This window comes from Canis aureus, chromosome 19 (genome assembly GCF_053574225.1).
Source record: "Canis aureus isolate CA01 chromosome 19, VMU_Caureus_v.1.0, whole genome shotgun sequence".
In the NCBI taxonomy this organism is placed as follows: Eukaryota; Metazoa; Chordata; class Mammalia; order Carnivora; family Canidae; genus Canis; species Canis aureus.
This window is the reverse complement of record NC_135629.1, coordinates 36,866,426-36,884,957: the sequence shown is the minus strand read 5'-3', so window position 1 is coordinate 36,884,957 and position 18,532 is coordinate 36,866,426. Positions and strand designations below refer to the sequence as shown.

At 41.7% G+C, this 18,532-nt stretch overlaps 1 protein-coding gene across 6 annotated transcripts in view; it reads left to right on the top strand.

Annotated features, from left to right (window-relative positions):
* CACNA2D3 (calcium voltage-gated channel auxiliary subunit alpha2delta 3) overlaps positions 1-18,532 on the top strand; it is an 832,272-nt gene that overhangs the window by 132,223 nt on the left and 681,517 nt on the right. The gene's annotated exons all lie outside the window — the stretch shown is intronic.

Sequence of the window (18,532 nt, the reverse complement as noted above, 5' to 3'; positions counted from 1 at the left end):
ACAGGTACGATGGGGTATAAAGAGTCCTCTAAACTTGCCTTGGAGTGCCAATCTCCCAAATTCTTATGTTTTTGGAGTTTAATGTTGTCTGAAGTTACTCTGGCTTCTGGCTAAATAAAGGAGGTGGATTATGGCTACGTAGAACAGAGGGCTCTGTTGTTGCATGGCCGGGGCTCGCAGTGGACTCTTCAGGAATGTAAGCACAAGGGTGGGGTGGCGAAAGGGCTTACTCTTTTTTTTTTTCAAAGATTTTATTTATTTATTCATGAGCAACACAGAGAGAAAGAGGCAGAGACACAGGCAGAGGGAGAAGCAGGCTCCTCGCGGGGAGCCTGATGTGGGACTCAATCCCTGGACCTGGGATCACACCCTGAGCCGAAGGCAGACACTCAATCACTGAGCCACTCAGGCATCCCAAAAGGACTTACTCTTGCACATTGCAGGACATTGTGGCTTTTCATGGAGTAATGATATCTGCTGAATTGAGTGAGTGCCTGACTGATGGAGGGTTGCAACAGCTGCCTGGTCCATGCTGAAGGAATGGGATGCAAGGGTGCAGAGAGCAACATTCGCACGGTCAGTCCATGCCCTTTGGGTTTCAGTTTGGGAAGGGCACCATTGACGACATGGCAAGGTGATGACATAGGACGACACCCAGCTAGACCCGGCCTCCTGGTCACCCTCCATTACCATGGGCCTATGTCAGGCTTACTCTACTGTCATTTCAATGGCCCTTGGTACCCAGTGAGCTCATCAGCAGAAACTCTGACACATTTAGATGGTTTACAGGAGCAGACAGGGCAGGCCCTTGTATGAAGAGTGTGGAGAGAGTCCAGGGGCTTCTTCTTTTTTTTTTTTTTTTTTAGCAGCACTGCTTGATCCTTTACCCCCTTATCTTAGGTTGGCCCTGAGCATGAACCACAGCTGGTTTATGTTTTGGTAGTTTGTATTTATCGTCATGTAAAGTGGGGGGAACATATGAGCACAACCATGATGTCAGTGTCATTTGGGCCTCTAAAGTAGGCAGTAAGAGGATGATATGAGTTTACTAGAAAACAAATATTGCAGGTAGTATACAGACATGAGAATTGTGATGGTACAATTCTAATAGTTTGGAAAGAGTATCTTTACATACTGATTCATGACTCAATGGTGTATTTTTACCTTTTATAGCTAGGGTCTTATGAAGTGATATTTTCAATGAGGAATATGCACTTAACCTCCTTGAATAACCCTCCATAAGTACTCTTTAATAACGATGGTGTGTTGGAGTTGTGAAGGAGGCTCTGAAAGCCCAGAACCTCCTGTTCCGGGTTGCTCAGTCCCTAAGTGGATGGTTTTAGGGACTTCATAGGTGTCCACTGGAGGTGCAAGGTGGACTCTCTCATCCAGTCACAGGGAGGAGCACTTGGCAAGTTTCAGAAACATGGTTAGCATGTAGTACTCAATACTTTATTTTTTAAAACAAATAAAGGTCCTCTTTCTGAATCAGAAAGAATTTAGTTGCTGTTTCTCACGAGTCAAAAGTTGGATGTGATCTGCACTCATTAAGATGCTGCTTTTTTTTTTGTATATCTTTTTATTGGAGTTCGATTTGCCAACATATAGCATAATAGCCAGTGCTCATCCCGTCAAGTGCCCCCCTCAGTGCTCATCACCCAGTCACCCCATCCCCCCGCCTACCTCCCTTTCCACTACCCCTTGTTCATTTCCCAGAGTTTGGAGTCTCTCATGTTCCATCACCCTTAATGATATTTCCCACTCATTTTCTCTCCTTTCCCCTTTAATCCCTTTCACTATTTTTTATATTCCCCGAATGAATGAGACCATATAATGTTTGTTCTCCTCCGATAGACTTACTTCACTCAGCATAATACCCTCCAGTTCCATCCACGTCGAAGCAAATGGTGGGTATTCCATCGAAAGATGAATGGACAAAGAAGATGTGGTCTATATATACAATGGAATATTACTCAGCCATTAGAAATGATGAATACCCACCATTTGCTTCATTTGATGCTTTTTATATTGAAGGCTGGTGTTGAGGGCAAAGAACAACTAGTCCCTGTTTTAAGCACCTCATAAGCCTTAGAAAGTATACCCTAGATGAAATGTAGAAGATGAGTATCTATAATATTTCGGTGGCAATTGGGGCAGGATATTATATGTGATAATTCCAGAGCCTACTGCTCTTGAGTTATTTTTTCCTTCCTAAACATGTACGACTTTTAGGGGTTTGCAAATTCATTCATATACTGATGTTTGAGCTTAAACTAATGGCATAAAAAGGTTTCAGCTTCGGAGCAAAGGGTTTTTTAGGGATGTTTTTTATGTTTAAAATATAAATCTCTTTGGTTGCTCCAAGTTAGAAATGATAAAATGAAAGATGGAAAAGGAAAGAAGTTAATGGTCTGAAACCTAACGTTGGTATGTGTTTATATTCAGAATCAGAACAGTGCACTGGCTTTGGCAATTGGGAAATATTAATATTCTGAGTTGTGGCGTGGGAATTTGGGAAAGAGGTTTGAAGAAAAACCTCATATGACCAATTTTTAATAGAAAGGAAGTTGCTGCTCATGTATCAGAAATACTGCTCATCTGTTCTGGATGGGACAGCCTTCATGGGATGGCCATTCACGGCCTCATTCCTTCTCTGCCGGTACTATGGCCAGTGGCTGCCAATACTGAGCTGTGACTGGCTGCTTGCCACTGAACCAAGACATGTGCCTGATTTAACTTTGCCATGGCCTTGTGAATTCAGGACAGTTACTGTCATCCTTTGAAAGACGGGAAAACTGAGGTTTGGAGAGGGAAAAAACTTATCTGAGGCCTCTGAGTTTGGCAAAGCTGGGACCAGAAGCCAGGCCTGTCTTTATATTCTGACAACTATGGAAGAGGATAAAAGAAGCAGAGTATTTGGGAACAGTAACCTTGGAAGCAGTGGTTCTGGAACCATTTATTTTTTGTTTCATGAATTTGATTGATGAAAGACACTTAAAATGGTGTTTAATACTTTGGAAAGGGCCTCTCACAAGAGGAAAGATGTCAGTATATGGTATCTGTTCTGTTGTCATTGTTTACTACTAATAATATTGGTCCTTGAGAACAGACACATAAAAGCTTTTCTTGGCTTGATATACCAGAAGCAGGAGCAGCTAGTCTGAGTTTGAGGTTGGGCAAGGTCATATGTGGATACCATTTAATTCAGACGTTGGGATCTTCAGCTTGAAAATATTCTTGAACTTGCCTTATTCTCCCTGCATTTAGCATCCTCCTCACATGTCTACAGATTTAATTGTTAAAGCAGTCTTTAGCAAACTTACGTGCTGAATTTGCAAATATGAATGAGAAAAAGAATTCCTTTCTTCTTTCTTTTGGTCCCATTCAGCCTTCCCTTTGGAGATTATTTAGGATCGATTGTTGTTGTGACCTTACAAACCTTGCTTTCTTTAAATATAAAGTCTAGTAATACTGTATGTTGGATGTCGCAGGAATCAATTGACCTGGTCCAGCCATTACGTTAATACCTCTCTTGAGTTTACCTCATGGGCTGCTTTTCACCACTGCCACCACTCAACAAGATATTGACAGTCCTCATTTCTCAAACATGGCTTTGCCAGCCATCCACAAGAGGCCCATTTCAGCGGCCAAGTCTATTGGCTTTCTGTTCTTGCTTAATCATTTACCAGAGACCTAGAGGTTTTAAACAGCTTCCATTGATGATCTCACAGTTCTGCCGGCCAGGAGTCCAGGCTAGTTCTGGGAGGTCCACATTCATTGTATTGTAGGCTGAAATCAAGGTGACTCCTAGGTTAAGTCACAATCTGGAGGCTCTGGGGAAGAATGCTCTTCCATACTCACTTAGGTTTTGGCTGGACACAGTTCCTTGCAGTCATAACACTGAGGTCTCTACTTCTTGGCTGGCTCTCAGTTGAGGACATTGCTCAGCAACCCTAAGGGCACCCTCAATACTTCTCCTGCGGTCCCTCCACGTTCAGAGACAGCAGTAGTGTGCAGAGGCCTTGTCATGCTTCAGGTCTCTCTGACTTTGTCACCCATCAGAGGAAGTTGTCTGCTTTTAAGAGATTATTTAGTTTTATGTATGATTTTAATATAAAATCGGGAACAGTGGGCTACCAAGAGACACTGGAGAAAAGCAAAAGAGCTGAATCTCATTTGCATTCTTAGAAGTAATTCTTTCTAAGCCACAGCTGGCAATAAAATACAATAGATGGGAATGAAAGATGGGAGTTCAAGTCTTGGTTGTAGGATCATCAGTCTGGAGAGCTTTGGGTATGATTTTTGGGACTTGATTTCACCATCTGTAAAATGAGAGAGCTGGGCTCTGAGGGTTGTTTTTCTTAGGGTTCTTTTTCCTTTTTTTCCCCTCTGCTCTCATTCTGCCTTCCTCTGGCAGACCTCATTAATCAACCATCTTACTCTTTCCTACTGAGCTTGGACGCTGTCCTAGAATCCTTTTGACGTGGCTCTCCAGGGAGTCACCAGCAATCTACTGGAGTTGGCACTGTAGATGAAACCTGTGTGTCATCCTAGCACTTGGAGGTCCTGTTTCATCTGAAATGCGATGATTCTCTGAAAAGAGAAATTATCAACTCCCTTGGCCAAATTGCAGACAGCCAGAGAAGAGCCAGTTGGCCATGGCTTTGCTTGTCATACAGACATCTGGGGAGTGGGTTCAGTTTTCAAGCCACAAATTGAGGTGTGCAGAAAAAGTCACTTTCTTTCCTTCTAATTGAACTTCATTTCTAGTTTGAGCCCCTGTTCTGCCAAGTTGTTGAAATGAAATCTCAGTCAATCCACCATACTCCCTTTGGCTCTCCTTGGGTCTGTTCCAAGTTCCATGGACCTACATAGATCCCAACCCTAGGAGGGGCTGCTGGTACTTTGCTGTCCCCTCTTGCAGAGGCATCCTTGCTCCCAGTTGTCTTTGATTTTTTTTCAAGAGAGATGAGGTTAACAAACCCCCAAACTCAGTAATACATAACTTATTTTCTTATTCAGGCTAAGTCCTCCATGTCTTGGGTGATTATCCAGGGCATCTTTCATCCACACAGTGATCAAGGAGCTAGTTGTTTCAGTCTTGTTTCATCATGAAGCCTCTAGTCCCTCGGGCAGACAAGACAGAACTGAAAGGTCATTGGGTGCCTCTTCACTGTGTTGGTCTGAATGTGATGCATGCCTTCCCATATCCATTGGCTAGGGCTGGACACGTGGCCTCACCCATCCCCAGGGGGCTGGAAAAAAGCGTGCATAAGGGTGACATGTGGATATCAAGCAAGCATTGCTGCAGTGTACAACAGTTGACTCATTTTGAGTTGCTTCTGCATTTTCCCATCCTGCCTGCAAGTCTTGAGCAGGTTGCCAGCTCTCTGTGTTATTCTCAAGCTGCTTTCAGCCAGCGAGGGAAGCTTCCTATTCCTCCTATGCCTCTGGGCTTGGGCAAGTGCTGGGGTCGTCATGCTCTTCAGCCCATCTGTACCATACATGTATGTCTTTTGCCCACTTTCTTGACAATAGGAGTGCTTAGTACTTTATGTCGAGCTGATTTTGAGGCCCATAACATTCCCTGGGAGTTTGCTGGAAAAGTCAGCCAGATGCTGGTAATTTTGATACCACTACATTCTGATAGAGACCCACCTCAAAAGCAGCCTTCTTTATGCCAACGTTATCCCAGCCTTTGTTTTGAGGGGCTTCATGACTGGTATACCTGCCCTACCTGGCATTAAGACCTCTCCAGAGGCTGTGTGAAACATGGTCACTGAGATTAAGATTTCTGCTATTTCTTGAAGAATTATGTATGACTTAAAATCAAAGCCCCTAGAAGCTACTGAGCCAGAATAGTAAACATCTTGCTCTATTAAAAAAAAAAAAATGCTGTTGTGGGCCCACTGTGGGCCCCTGTTGGCTTTATACAGTGCTATGAGAATAGCAAGTGCAGGTGTTTCCAGGTTCCCTAACCTAAAAATATTTGGGACTTCTTTTCATCCTGTCCTCTCTGACTCAGCTAATGTAGGATGCTGAGGACTCAGGGCTCCTTCCCACAGACTCTTCCTAGGGACATTCCTTGGTTTCTCTTAAGAACTTGCCAACATATCCAGCCTGCGTAGACTGGCCCTAACCATGGGCACTGGTGACCACAGGTGAGCAGGGTGAGTGGGGAGAAGTGGCTCCAGCTGCCTCTGAACCTATTCTTCCCAGGCTTAGTTTATCCCCAAGCTCTCCATTAGAGAAAGTTCAAAGCCAAGGCTTACACTCCGTTGTTCTGGGTCCTGGTATGGGCTGTAAGGGGAAGCAGCCTCTCCTCCTGGTTAATCCATTAAAACATTACTCTGCTTCATCATATTCTTACTCTGTCTTGCTTACTGTAAACATGTCACTTGAGAAGGGAAAGCAGATTTTCGTGGTTCCACATGCCCAACACTGGATATCTGTCGGTGAGAAGACTTGCTGTGGAATCTGTGAAGGTCTCAGCTCTGTTCTTTCTTCTCGTCCAGCTGTGCTTATTGGCTGGAAAGAGGGTTTGGATTTGTCTAGTTACTCTTGGCTGCCGAGTCCTTCCTCCTTTCTCAACTTCTCATAAGTTGAAAAAGATCTTTGTTTCCATTTCTCTCTGTTTTCCTCCCTGTCTCTCTTTATCTTTGTTTCTTTGTCTCTCTGTCTCTGTCTGCCTCTCGCACACATGCCCCCCTCCCTATCCTGATCCCATTCCAGCTTCCCTGATTTAGTTCCCACTGCTTTCTTTAACCTACCAATCATCTGGATAAATTAAATCACTTTCTGTGCTTGCTTCATTCCTCTTTGTGCTATTCAGTCTGTTGGAAATGATCTTCTCTTATGAGAAAATCTTGTGACACCTAAGTGTAAATCTTTCCCATTTTTTTTTTACAAGACATTTTGTATAAAGCAGTATGTATAAAGTGTAGAAAGTCTGGAAAGTACACTCATACATATTTCTGTATTTATAGAATTATTTCTGTCTATAAAGAAATATTTAGGAAATACAGAGACATATCAGGTCGTAAGAAAAACCTAACTTTATCATCTAGTTATAAGCATTTTGATGTCTTGCCTTTCCTCTTTCTTTCTTTCTTTCTTTCTTTCTTTCTTTCTTTCTTTCTTTCTTTCTTTCCTTTCTGATAAACTTGTCTGAGGGGTACCTTTGATTCTGAAGTCCACCTGAGATGCAGGTCTCTTCAGATTTCTCTGTGTATAGTTATTCTGTGCTAAGAGAGATGACATCTTCCTCAATATCGCTAGAAGGTTGGTGTCCTTGCTCATGACTGTGTGCTCTGGCTCATTGTATAGCAGATGACTCTAAAATATAGTAGCTTAAAACAACAAAAACTTGTTATCCCACAGTCTCTGTGAGTCAGGAGTCATAGCAGAGCCTGAGTCCTCTGGATCTCTTACAGGCTATAATCAAATGATCAGTCAACTGTAGTCTCCTCTGAAGTCTCGACTGGGGGAGGGCCTGCTTCCAAGCTCACTTATTGGACTGAAGGCCTCAGTTCCTTGCTGGATGTTTGCTGGAGGCTTCCCTCAGGTATTTGCCTTGTGAGCCTCTCTGTAGAGCAGCTCACGACATGGTGACTGGCTTCCATCAGATGGAGCATGTTAGAGAGCAAGAGAGGCAAGCAAGAGAGGATCCAGAGTCCTTTTATAATCTCATCCTGGAAGAGGCATCATATTACTTTTGTCATACCTTGTTCATTAGAAAGAAGTCCTCAGGCCTAGCCACATTCCTCAGAGGGGAATTCCACAAAGGCATCAATACCAGGAAGCAGGATCACCTAGAAGCTGCCCACTGCAGACAGGTTTATTTATGAGCTGCTGTCTTTTACACACTGGACTTTGTGGCATCTTGGGCAGAGCCCTGACTGATTATGTTCAAATCTCTACCCTCCACAGGTTGGTCAGATGATGCATCTTGCACCAGAGGCAGGCACTCAGAATCCTGACCCTTTGGACTCAGAACATATGCCTTCTTCTTGGTGGCCTCTGCCCCGTCCTATCTCTGTGCCTTGTTGGGAAATGCTTGTCAGGCTTTCAGGTCTCAGCTCATGTACCCCTTTTCTAGGTGGGCAGTTCTAACTTCTCTCATGCCATCGACCACTTGGACAGTTTGACGCTTACTCTTTATTAGGAAAAATATATGTTCAAGTTCATAAGGCAAAATGAATAGAATTATAGGAAAGCCCAATTATAATGAAATGCAGTTATCAAAATATAATCTCCTGGATATACGATACAGTAATTTATATCATCTTATTAACATCTTAAATAGCAAGATCCAGTAGCAGGTTTAATTTCAAGATAGTGATGACAGTAAATGCAGTTTTGATATACCAGAAACAACTACAATGTGGTAGGAAAGTATCTGATTTCTGTTGGTGATAAGTCTTGGGTTCTTCTAATACAAACTTTACTGTTTACATTTAAATTTCAAGGGAATGGTAAATTTCAGTGAGCCATAATTAAAAAATCAAAATAGGATTCTTTTTTGAACATCCTGAACCCCTGATTAAGAACCTCCACCTGGAGGAATGGGTTAGCTGTCTCTGTGTACCCCTCACCCTCTCTTTTTCCCCATGTGTACCCATCTCCCTCCACCCCCAGATTCAGGGGTCCTTGCTTGACCTCTTGCTGCAGAGTGGAATGGCCGGCAGGGTTCCTTTGGAAACATGAGGCTGACATGAGAGAAGAGGGAGAACAGTTGGATAAGAAAATGAAGGAGGACCTGGTGAATCAGGGAGTCTTTCCTGATTGTGTAGCAGAGTTTGGTGTACGCAGCAGGGAAAGCAGAGGTTGGGGTGAGCTGGAACAAGCCGCAGTGCTGGTGTGTGAGAGAGTGAGGGAGGGGGAACGTGATGTGGAAGGCATTGTCCTGTGTATTTCTGTCAGATTGAGGTAAAGATTCAAACTGTGTGTTTTCGGGCTGCCCAACTCCTGTGTCTGCAAGCCCATCCCTAGGCTAGAGCTAGACCATCATGAGAGGGCATTCTTGGATCGGATTTGCTCACTCATGCCCCTGTGCTTGATTCTTTATGGAGACCAGGGTTTGTGTACCGTGTCTCAAGGGCCACATCTGGCCAGCTGCCTGTCCCTGTGCAGCTCTAGTTCCCAAATTGGGGGCACGATCTTTCCCCGATGCTGTATTGCTTGGGTGCTGTTCCGTGGCGTGGAGGTGGTGCTTAGAGATGGAGAGCCAGTGGGAAACTTCCTGCCCTTCTGATCATGCCCCTGCACAAAGCCGCCCTGCAGGACTGCGCCGCTGCTGCTTCACAAAACTTCTGCACTTTTCTTACATCTTGCAAACGTGCCAGCATTGCCAGCCCAGCTACCAAACTGACAGAATCAAATTAACATTCGTTAATGTACATGGATTCTGTGAAGATATCTAATTCCCTGCGATAAATGGACTTGTTTCCTCATTTCCCAAAGCTTTGCCCCTCCCCTGTGAGGCTCTGGCGATGAAGAGATTGGCTGTGTCACTTTGATGACTCATTTAATTTCCAGCTACATGAGGGGAATGCACAAGTCCAAGGCAAGGGTAAGGCATGGATTTTTGACTAAAGAATTGAAACATCACCAGTGATTTCAGGGGCACCTCTCGGCCCTGGCTGCAGGCAGGTGGTCATGGCTTTCTCTGCGTGTGCACAATGCTGGACCGAACAGGATGGCCCTGCTCGTATGCATACCCGAGTAGTGCTAAGTAATTTCCCCGGGGACAGTGGGTTTATTAAATATTGGAATCCTGACAAGCTCTGTTGCTCTCTGTCTCTCTGGTGACATGCCCTGCCCAGAGATGACCTTGACTATGTTGAGGCGACAGTTGGCTTGCACATTGCAAGTGGGGCTTTCACAAAGAGGCCTTGTGTGCGTGTGGCTAGAGGAGATTTGGTTTTCTAGCACTTTGCTTCTCCATCTTACTGTCTTTGCTACTGGAGAGCACTATGTAATGTGAGCAATACTATACCCACAGGTGTGAGCAGAACTTCGAGTTAGCCCTAATAATTGAAATTCTTTTAAGCCAGTCTCATGCATGGAGCTGTCTCTGCCTTCAAACTGAGGACTGAGGACCCTGGCTCAGGGATTTGTGCTTTATGTAGCTGTCTCAACTGCTCAAAGGAGTAGGAGACATGATTAGGGTATGACCCATGTCCATTTGTCTAGTGTTCTGTTTTGGTTGCACCCTGAAGCAGAGGTTCCTATAATTTTGGGAAAAAGCACGTGGCTGCTTAACTGTGTTAGAGAGACAAGGTGGCTGATGTGTAGGGAGTGATGGTAATAGAAATATTTATGCCAAGTTTTCAGTAGTAGAGTCAATCCAAGGTTAGCTCCACCTGTAGAGCATTTCAACAGTGACTTCTTTAATAAAACCGGTAGGAATACATGACGCCAGTAAAGATGACTTTTTGTTCATTTAACACATTTTCGTTGTACACCTATGCCTCTTGGAGCTCAGGCGTGGTGCTGGTGTGCAATGGGGAGAAACACACAAATAATTCTTATTTGTGAAAGTTCTGATCTAGTGGAGGGGGTACAAGTAAATGGGTAAATATGAAGCATGAAGTACTTTGAAGCCCATGAGCAATTGTACTAAGAGAGAGAAGAGTGGGGTAGTCAGGGCAGGCCTCTGAGAGGAGGTGACATGGAAGGCGAGACCTGATTTTAGTCTCAGGCTTGCCTCAACGCCTCTCACTGATGTTTCCCCACTAGGTTCAGTGAGAACAGCCCACCAGCCTGCTTTCTCTCATGTGCCCCTCAATCTCTGGCCTGTTTGGTCTACCTTTGCATTGCTGAGCCCTCTGCATGATCCTCTCATTCCATCCTCTTTCTTACCCATATGCTGCTCATCCTTTGGGTGTCAGCATAGGCATACTTCTGGACAGCCTTTTTTCTGGAATGGGCACCACACCCAGAAATTGCACATCTTGAGCTTCCCTTATCATGGTGTTGAGCAAACTGCTGTCTTGCTTTCCTTCTTTATGAGGCTGTGAACTTCCAGAGAGCATGGATCATGGCTGTCTTGTTCATTCTCCATCTCTGGCCTCCACCCTGGTGGCTGGCACACTCAGATACATGTGAATGGGTGCTAGATGTGGCTTGGCTCCTGAAGATCTTGGAGTTGAGAGGAGGAAGGAACACACAGGGGATGGTGGGAAGTCTGACAGCACATGCAGGTCATTCACCAGTCTCGCAGATATGGGAAGAGCTGTGTAGGATAATGCAGCATCAAGAGCAGCGCCCCTTCTCCCTGGCTTTGAGCTAGTGGGAATGTTTCACGATTTCTGAAACAGGAAGGTGTCACTATTTTTGTGTAGGTTCTTCATTTATTTTATGACTCCTAATGTCTTCCATTGTTCACCCAAGTGGCCAAAAAGCCTGTGGGTACTTAACTGTGTTAGAGAGACCAGGTGGCTGATGTGCAGGGAGTTCTGGTAAATCTATCCCTGTTCCTCCCTGTGTTGTTGTGATGGACCATATGGGGAGGGAATGGCCAGGCTCTGAGGAGGGGAGGTAGACCCCAGACCCCAGAGCTCACTCAAACATGGCAAATCTGTAATGAGGTAATTCTTCACTCCTTAAACTACCAAGCACACAGATATGTGTTCCTGACAGTCATGTGGAACCTCACACACCTTACAGAATCCACAGAGTGTCCAGTTGGTGTGGTTATGTTTTATGGGTACTTTCCCTTCTCTGCAGATTCTTGCTAGGAATAGATGAATTTGTTGTGTAAGAAAGCCTTAAATGAGGAGCTTGAGCCCTGTGTTAGTACAACATATCAGGCAGTGAAGTGGGTCTGAATCAATAGAATTTCCTGGCAGTGAGGAATAGATATTTGGCTCTGAGGGATGTGCAGTTCCAGTGGGTCTTATGTGACCATTTGGCAGAGCGCTTCTACCCTGTTGTCCAGACCCAGCATTGCTCACCAAACTGCGCAGGGTGGAGGCCTTCATCCATGTGTAAAAGAAAACCATTCATGGGGTGCCTGGGTGATACAGTTGGTTAAGCATCCAACTCTTGGTTTCAGTTCAGGTTGTGATCTCAGAGTTGTAAGATCCAACCCCAGGTCAGGCTCCACAGACAGCTTGGAGTCAGCTTAAGATGCTCTTGTCCCCTCCCTTTGCAACCCCCCCCTCCAATAAATAAATAAATTTAAAAAAAAGAAAACCATTCATTTCTCTCTCTCAACATTTATAATATTAAACAGAAGCTTATTCTTTTTTTTTTAAAGATTTTATTTATTCATTCATGACAGACAGAGAGAGAGAGGCAGATACACAGACAGGGAGAGGAGCAGGCTCCATGCAGGGAGCCCAATGTGGGACTCAATCCCAGGACTCCAGGATCACACCCTGGGCTGAAGGCAGGTGCTAAACCACTGAGCCACCCGGGGACCCCTAACAGAAGCTTATTCTGTAGGTGGTCTCAGGAAATCAAACTATGACTAACCAAAGCAATGGTGACAATAGATTTATTTACTGATATAGAAAGCTTTTCATTACATAATATGTAAAATACTTCATAAAGTGGCATATATAGTACAATTCCAATTGGTTAAAATATATGTTGAATACAGAGAAAAAAATGAGGGACACATCAAAATATTAGTTTTTATTTTTTGGTGTTGCGAGGGGGGAGGGTTGGTAAATTATCACCAAATTTCCCATTTTGATTATATGTAATTTTTTTCAATGAACATTTATTAAGTTTTTAATAAACAAAGATATGGAGAATTAGACATTGGAACTGAGTAAATATAAGCTTTTTATGCTGCCTTATAAGATGAGGTTGACATGCTAATAGCCCTTGTGGATAGTAGTCATTAGTTAAGTAACAGACCATTAGGTATGAAGAACAGATGTGTCAATGAAGAGACAAAGGAGTGCTGTGTGCATGGTTCTACGGGCTGTACACCCTCATGGAAAGTGGTCATATGTGCTTGTGGAGCTAAGGAATGGGAGCTTAGGAGTCTTCATGTCAATATCCTGTGCCTTTCGAGATTTCCAATGGGATCTTAGAAAAGAAGCGCCTATGCCAAGGGACATACTATCCTCCCAATTCTGAAGTCACCAATGTCTGTGCTGGGCTCTGAGGATGTAGTGATCATTTATAGCTTCATAAGCTACACTGTAATGAGTGAGAAATACACTAAGCAAGTAAATATCTAAATATACTGTGATAGATGTATGAACCAGAAAGCAGGTTGCAAGGTGAGGGAATAAAAACTATCTCTTTCCTGGGAATCTGCCCACCAAGATGAGCACAGACTTTTAGTTTTGGCTTCTTTGCAGTTGAATGCAGCCATTATTAGCTGAATCACAAACCGTATCATGGTGGTTAGCATTGTTTGTGCTTATAGATTAACATCTGTTATCAAATAGGGAGCCATGTATATGAGAAATAGGTCTTTATTTCTGAAGGCAAATTTACCTTGCAATGAAGCAGTTGTGTGCTGAAAGATGTGGCTTTATGTGACACTCAAGTAATTTTTACCTTAAAAAAAGAAAGGGATTGATTTACGCTCTGAGCAAGCAGGTCTGGGAAACATGATTATAATTACAGGATGCAAATTGCAGAATTTCAGTGAGAAGAAATCTGTCCAAAGAGAATTAATAGGAAAGGCAGAATCAGGTAGTGGAAAAGATGCCAGTCAAGCTGTCCCAGGTTCTGGGTTTTCATCCGGGCAGGAATACCAGCTGTTGACTGCTCTGGAGTAAACCCTTCCCATCTCCAGGATCAGAATCCTTCCTCTGACTTTGAGGTTGCCCATGATGCTAGGTAGTGTTTATGGTCACAGATTATAATGTGAAGGGTGGATTTCTAGGTAATTTTATCTGAAATATTAAACATGAGAGGAAGATTTTTTTTTTTTTTTGAGTAGAAGATTCTTAGTGGGTAAGTGTCTTGAGTTTAGATACTAACTCTAAGAACAGGTAAAATGTTTATAGGAGTTGTTCATGGTAAGGGAATGAAGTTGCTTTAGTGGCCTGCTGTATGTGCCTGGCTTTCACTGTCCAGAGTGATGTTTTGAAGATTTAATCAATGTTATCAGAAAGCAAATGTTGTGTATGTGTATAGTTCCATGAGTTAGGCTAAGTCACTGGTGAATCATACTTTCTCTGTACATTGTGGAAGCTGAAAAGGACAGTCTTGTTCTTGATCTTCCAACACCAGAGGCGTTTCTGTGTGAGATATATCTCCAGAGGGAGACTGCTAATTTCTTCACTACTGCTCTGAGATATGAATGTACATAGATATTTGCTATATGAAAACTTTTCTTCTTTTCCTTTTAAATCATTGAAAGCTTTATTAAGTTTCATACCAATGTTAATTTTTTAGTTTTGATGAATGTGATGCAATTTGGTATAACATTACATTAGAGGAAGTTGGGTGAAGTGTATGTGGGGACTCTACTTCCTCTACAACTTTTCTGTAAATCTAGAATTATTTCAAAATAAGTCCATCTAAGGATTAAATTTTATTAAAATGTGTTTTAATTATAAGGATGATATCTAATATATTCTGAGCAGTAAACATCCCTGTCTTGATGAACAACCTCAGTGTGAACGGAAGGCATGAAAAATAAATTTGGTTGGGAGAAAGCCCTTCAGCACTAGAGCATTTTAATGAAAACAGACATCAGATTGCCTGCTCTTGTAATTTTTCTAAAATCAGAATCAGAAGAGGATGTTCATTGCAGTATTGTTTACAAGGACAAAAGATGCTCCCAGATAAGGGATTGGTTAAATAAATAATGGCCTTTCAGTATCCTGGAATGCTATGCAGCAAGAGCAGTGATGGTGTCGAATTAATAATGTTCTTGATACATGGAAAAGGTTGGTCATAAAGGAGTATGTGAATAAAATACATAACTACATACAAATGAGGATAGAAAAAGGTCTGGCAGGCTGTGTACCAGAACACAAATTGTATTATTATAACTATCATATAAGTTATGAATGATGCTTATTTATATTTTGCTTATGTCATTTACCTACTTTACCTACCATGAACATCTATTAGTTATTTAACAAAGACAAAATTAATTGCCCCCACCATCAGTACACAAATTTAAAAAGCAGGTCTGATTAATATTGTTTACCTCACACAGTAAAAATGATGTGCCACTATGTAAACACTGTCCAAATTTTGTTCCTTAAATATAACTCTTAAGGTTCCTTTGGCTTGAAACACATAATCTTTTTTCCTCAGCTTCTATTCTTTTTCCTGAAAGCTCAAACCACAGTTCATCAAAACCTCCTGTCATTTTAGCCAGTGATGTTTTATGTCACTAAATGATCTGAATCTGTAATCTTTTTTTTTAATGTATAGACTTGTCAAATCACTGTGTTGTACACCTGAAACTAATATAACATTGTATGTCAAGAATGCTTCAATGAATCTGTAATCTTTTTAAAAAAGTATAAACATTCCATACAACAGAATCTGGCTGGAGCAGTTGGTTTTCTGTAACTTTTATTAGTGGTGTATCCTATTTACCTGATATGGTTTGTTGGTAGGTTTCTGACATTTCCTAGAACCTAAATTATGATCTGTCCCTGGGGCAAGACATGTTTGGTGGAGATGGTTAATCCCAAGCAGTGTGTTGGATGGATTTATCATAATGTCTAGGAAAAGAGCATTCATTCATTTATTCATTCATTCATTTATTCATTTCCTCAACTATTGAGAGAGTTCATGTTATGTGCAGGATGCTGTGTTAGAAATTATGAAATATAACACAATCCAGGAAGGGAGAGAAGCATGCTGATAATTAATAAAGGAGACCGTTTATTATTAACCAAAACATTCTTTAAAAATTAATTAAATAAAAAGGCCAGAGAAACAACTCTCACATACGTGGTCAGTTGATTTTCAAAAAGGCTGCCATGATCTTCCAAAGGGGAAAAAACAGTCTTTTCAACAAACAGCCCTGGAACAACTGGATACCCATATTCAGAACAGTGAAGTTAGAACTTTGCCTCATGCCAAATATAAAATCTGAGTCAAAATGGATCAAAGACCTAAATGTAAGAGCTAAAACTAAAACACTCTTAGAAGAAAACATAGGGCTAAATATTCATAGCCTCAGATTCAACAATGGGTTCTTAGATATGATACCAAAAGTACAAACGACAAAACAAAAAAACCTCATAAATTGGACTTCATTGTAAGTAAAGCCTTTTGTGCTTCAGAGAACATTATCAAGAAAGTGAAAAGACAACCCATAGAATGACAGTATATATTTGTAAATCGTATATCTATCAAGGGCTTATATCTAAACTATATAAGGGACTCTTACAAGTCAATAATCTAAGACAAATAACCCTATTAAAAATGGACAAAGAATCTGAATAGATATTTCTCTAAGGAAGATACATAAAATGGCAAATAAACACATGAAAAATGTTGCATGAAAAGATGCTCAGGGCAGCTCCGGTGGCCTAGCGGTTTGGCGCCGCCTCCATCCCGGGGTATGATCCTGGAGACTGGGGATTGAGTCCCACATCAGGCTCCCTGCATGGAGCCTGCTTCTCCCTCTGCCAGTGTCTCTGCCTCTCTCTCTCTCTGTGTCTGTCATGAATAAATAAATTAAAAATCTTAAAAAAAAAAAGAAAAGATGCTCAAAATCATTAGGCATCAGGAAAATGTAAATCAAAACCGCGAGATACAGCTTGACACCCATGAGGATGACTATAACTGAAATGTCAGATAATAAGTGTTAGTAAGCATATAGAGATATCAGAACCCTCATACATTGCTGGTGGAAATATAAAATGGTGCAATTGCTGTGGGAAACAGTGTGGTGTTTCCTCAAAAAGTTAAGCATAGAATTACCATATGACCCATTGAATCCACTCCTAAGTTTATACCCAAAAGAATTGAAGAAGGGACTCCAATAGATATTTGTACACCAGTGTACATAAAAAGATTATTCACAATTACCAAAAGGTGGAAACAACCCAAATGTTCATTAATGGGTAAATGGATAAAATATGTTGAATACATACAATGGAATATTATTTAACCATAAAAAGGAATGAAGTTTTGACACCTGCTACAATGTGGGTGAAGCTTGAAAACATTCTGTTGAGTCAAATAAACCAGACATAGAAGGACAAATTCTGCATGATTTCACTTATATGAAGTACCTGGTAAAAGCAAATTCATAGAGATTGAAAGTGGAGTAGAGGTTTCAGGGGATGGAGAAGGTGGGAGTGGGCTTTATTATTTAATGTGGACAGAGTTTTAGTTTGGGATAAGAGAGTTCTGGAGGTGGATAATGATGATAGCCCATGACATTGTGAATGTACTAACTGCCACTGAATGGTACACTTAAAAGTAGCTAAAATGAGGGGCATCTGCGTGGCTCAGTCATTTGGACATCTGACTTAATTTTGGCTCAGGTCATGATCTCAGGGTTGTGAGATCCGGCCTTGAGTCAGGTTCCATGCTGGGCATGCTCTCTTTCTCCCTCTCCCTCTGCCCCTCTTCCACACCTTTCCCTCTCTAGAAAAAGAAAAAATGGCTAAAGTGATAAATTTTATGTTATGTATATTTTACCACACACACAAAGAACAACCTATAAAATACCCTCTTAAACAAGATATGAGAGGAATCTTGAGTTCTCCAAGGCAAATTTTCGTCTTGAATTCTCTCAGTTTACTTAATATGGTTAATTTATGAGTAATTACTAGAATTTTTGTTGTTAATTATATTTTTTAACAAAAAGTGAGCTCCTGTTATTAATATGCTAATGTTAAATTTTGTAATTCAATAAATGCATTAGTTTGTAACAAATGAAGCTCGGAATGATCAGATATCCATGTATAAAATAAATGAACCTCAACCTTTATATCTTTTACAAAAATTAAATAAAAATGGATCATAGATCTAAGTGTGAACTGTAAAACTATAAAACTTTAAGAAGAAAACAGAGGAGGAAAACTTTGTAACTGGATTAGGCACAAAGATGTTACACATGACATCAAAGCATCCATAAAATTAAAAAAAAATGGAATTCATCAAAATTTAAAACCTTTTCTCTGTGAAAGACACTGTCAAAAAAGTGAAAAGGACAAATACCCACCATTTGCTTCAACGTGGATGGAACTGGAGGGTATTATGCTGAGTGAAATAAGTCAATCGGAGAAGGACAAACATTACATGGTCTCATTCATTTGGGGAATATAAATAATAGTGAAAGGGAATAGAAGGGAAGGGAGAAGTAGTGGGTAGGAAATATCAGACAGGGAGACAGAACATAAAGACTCCTAACTCTGGGAAACGAGCTAGGGGTGGTGGAAGGGGAGGAGGGCGGGGGGTGGGGTGAATGGGTGACGGGCACTGAGGGGGGCACTTGACGGGATGAGCACTGGGTGTTATTCTGTATGTTGGCAAATTGAACACCAATAAAAAATAAATTTATTATTAAAAAAAAAGTGAAAAGGTGGGGCACGTGGGTAGCTCAGTGATTGAGTGTCTGCCTTGGGCTTAGGTC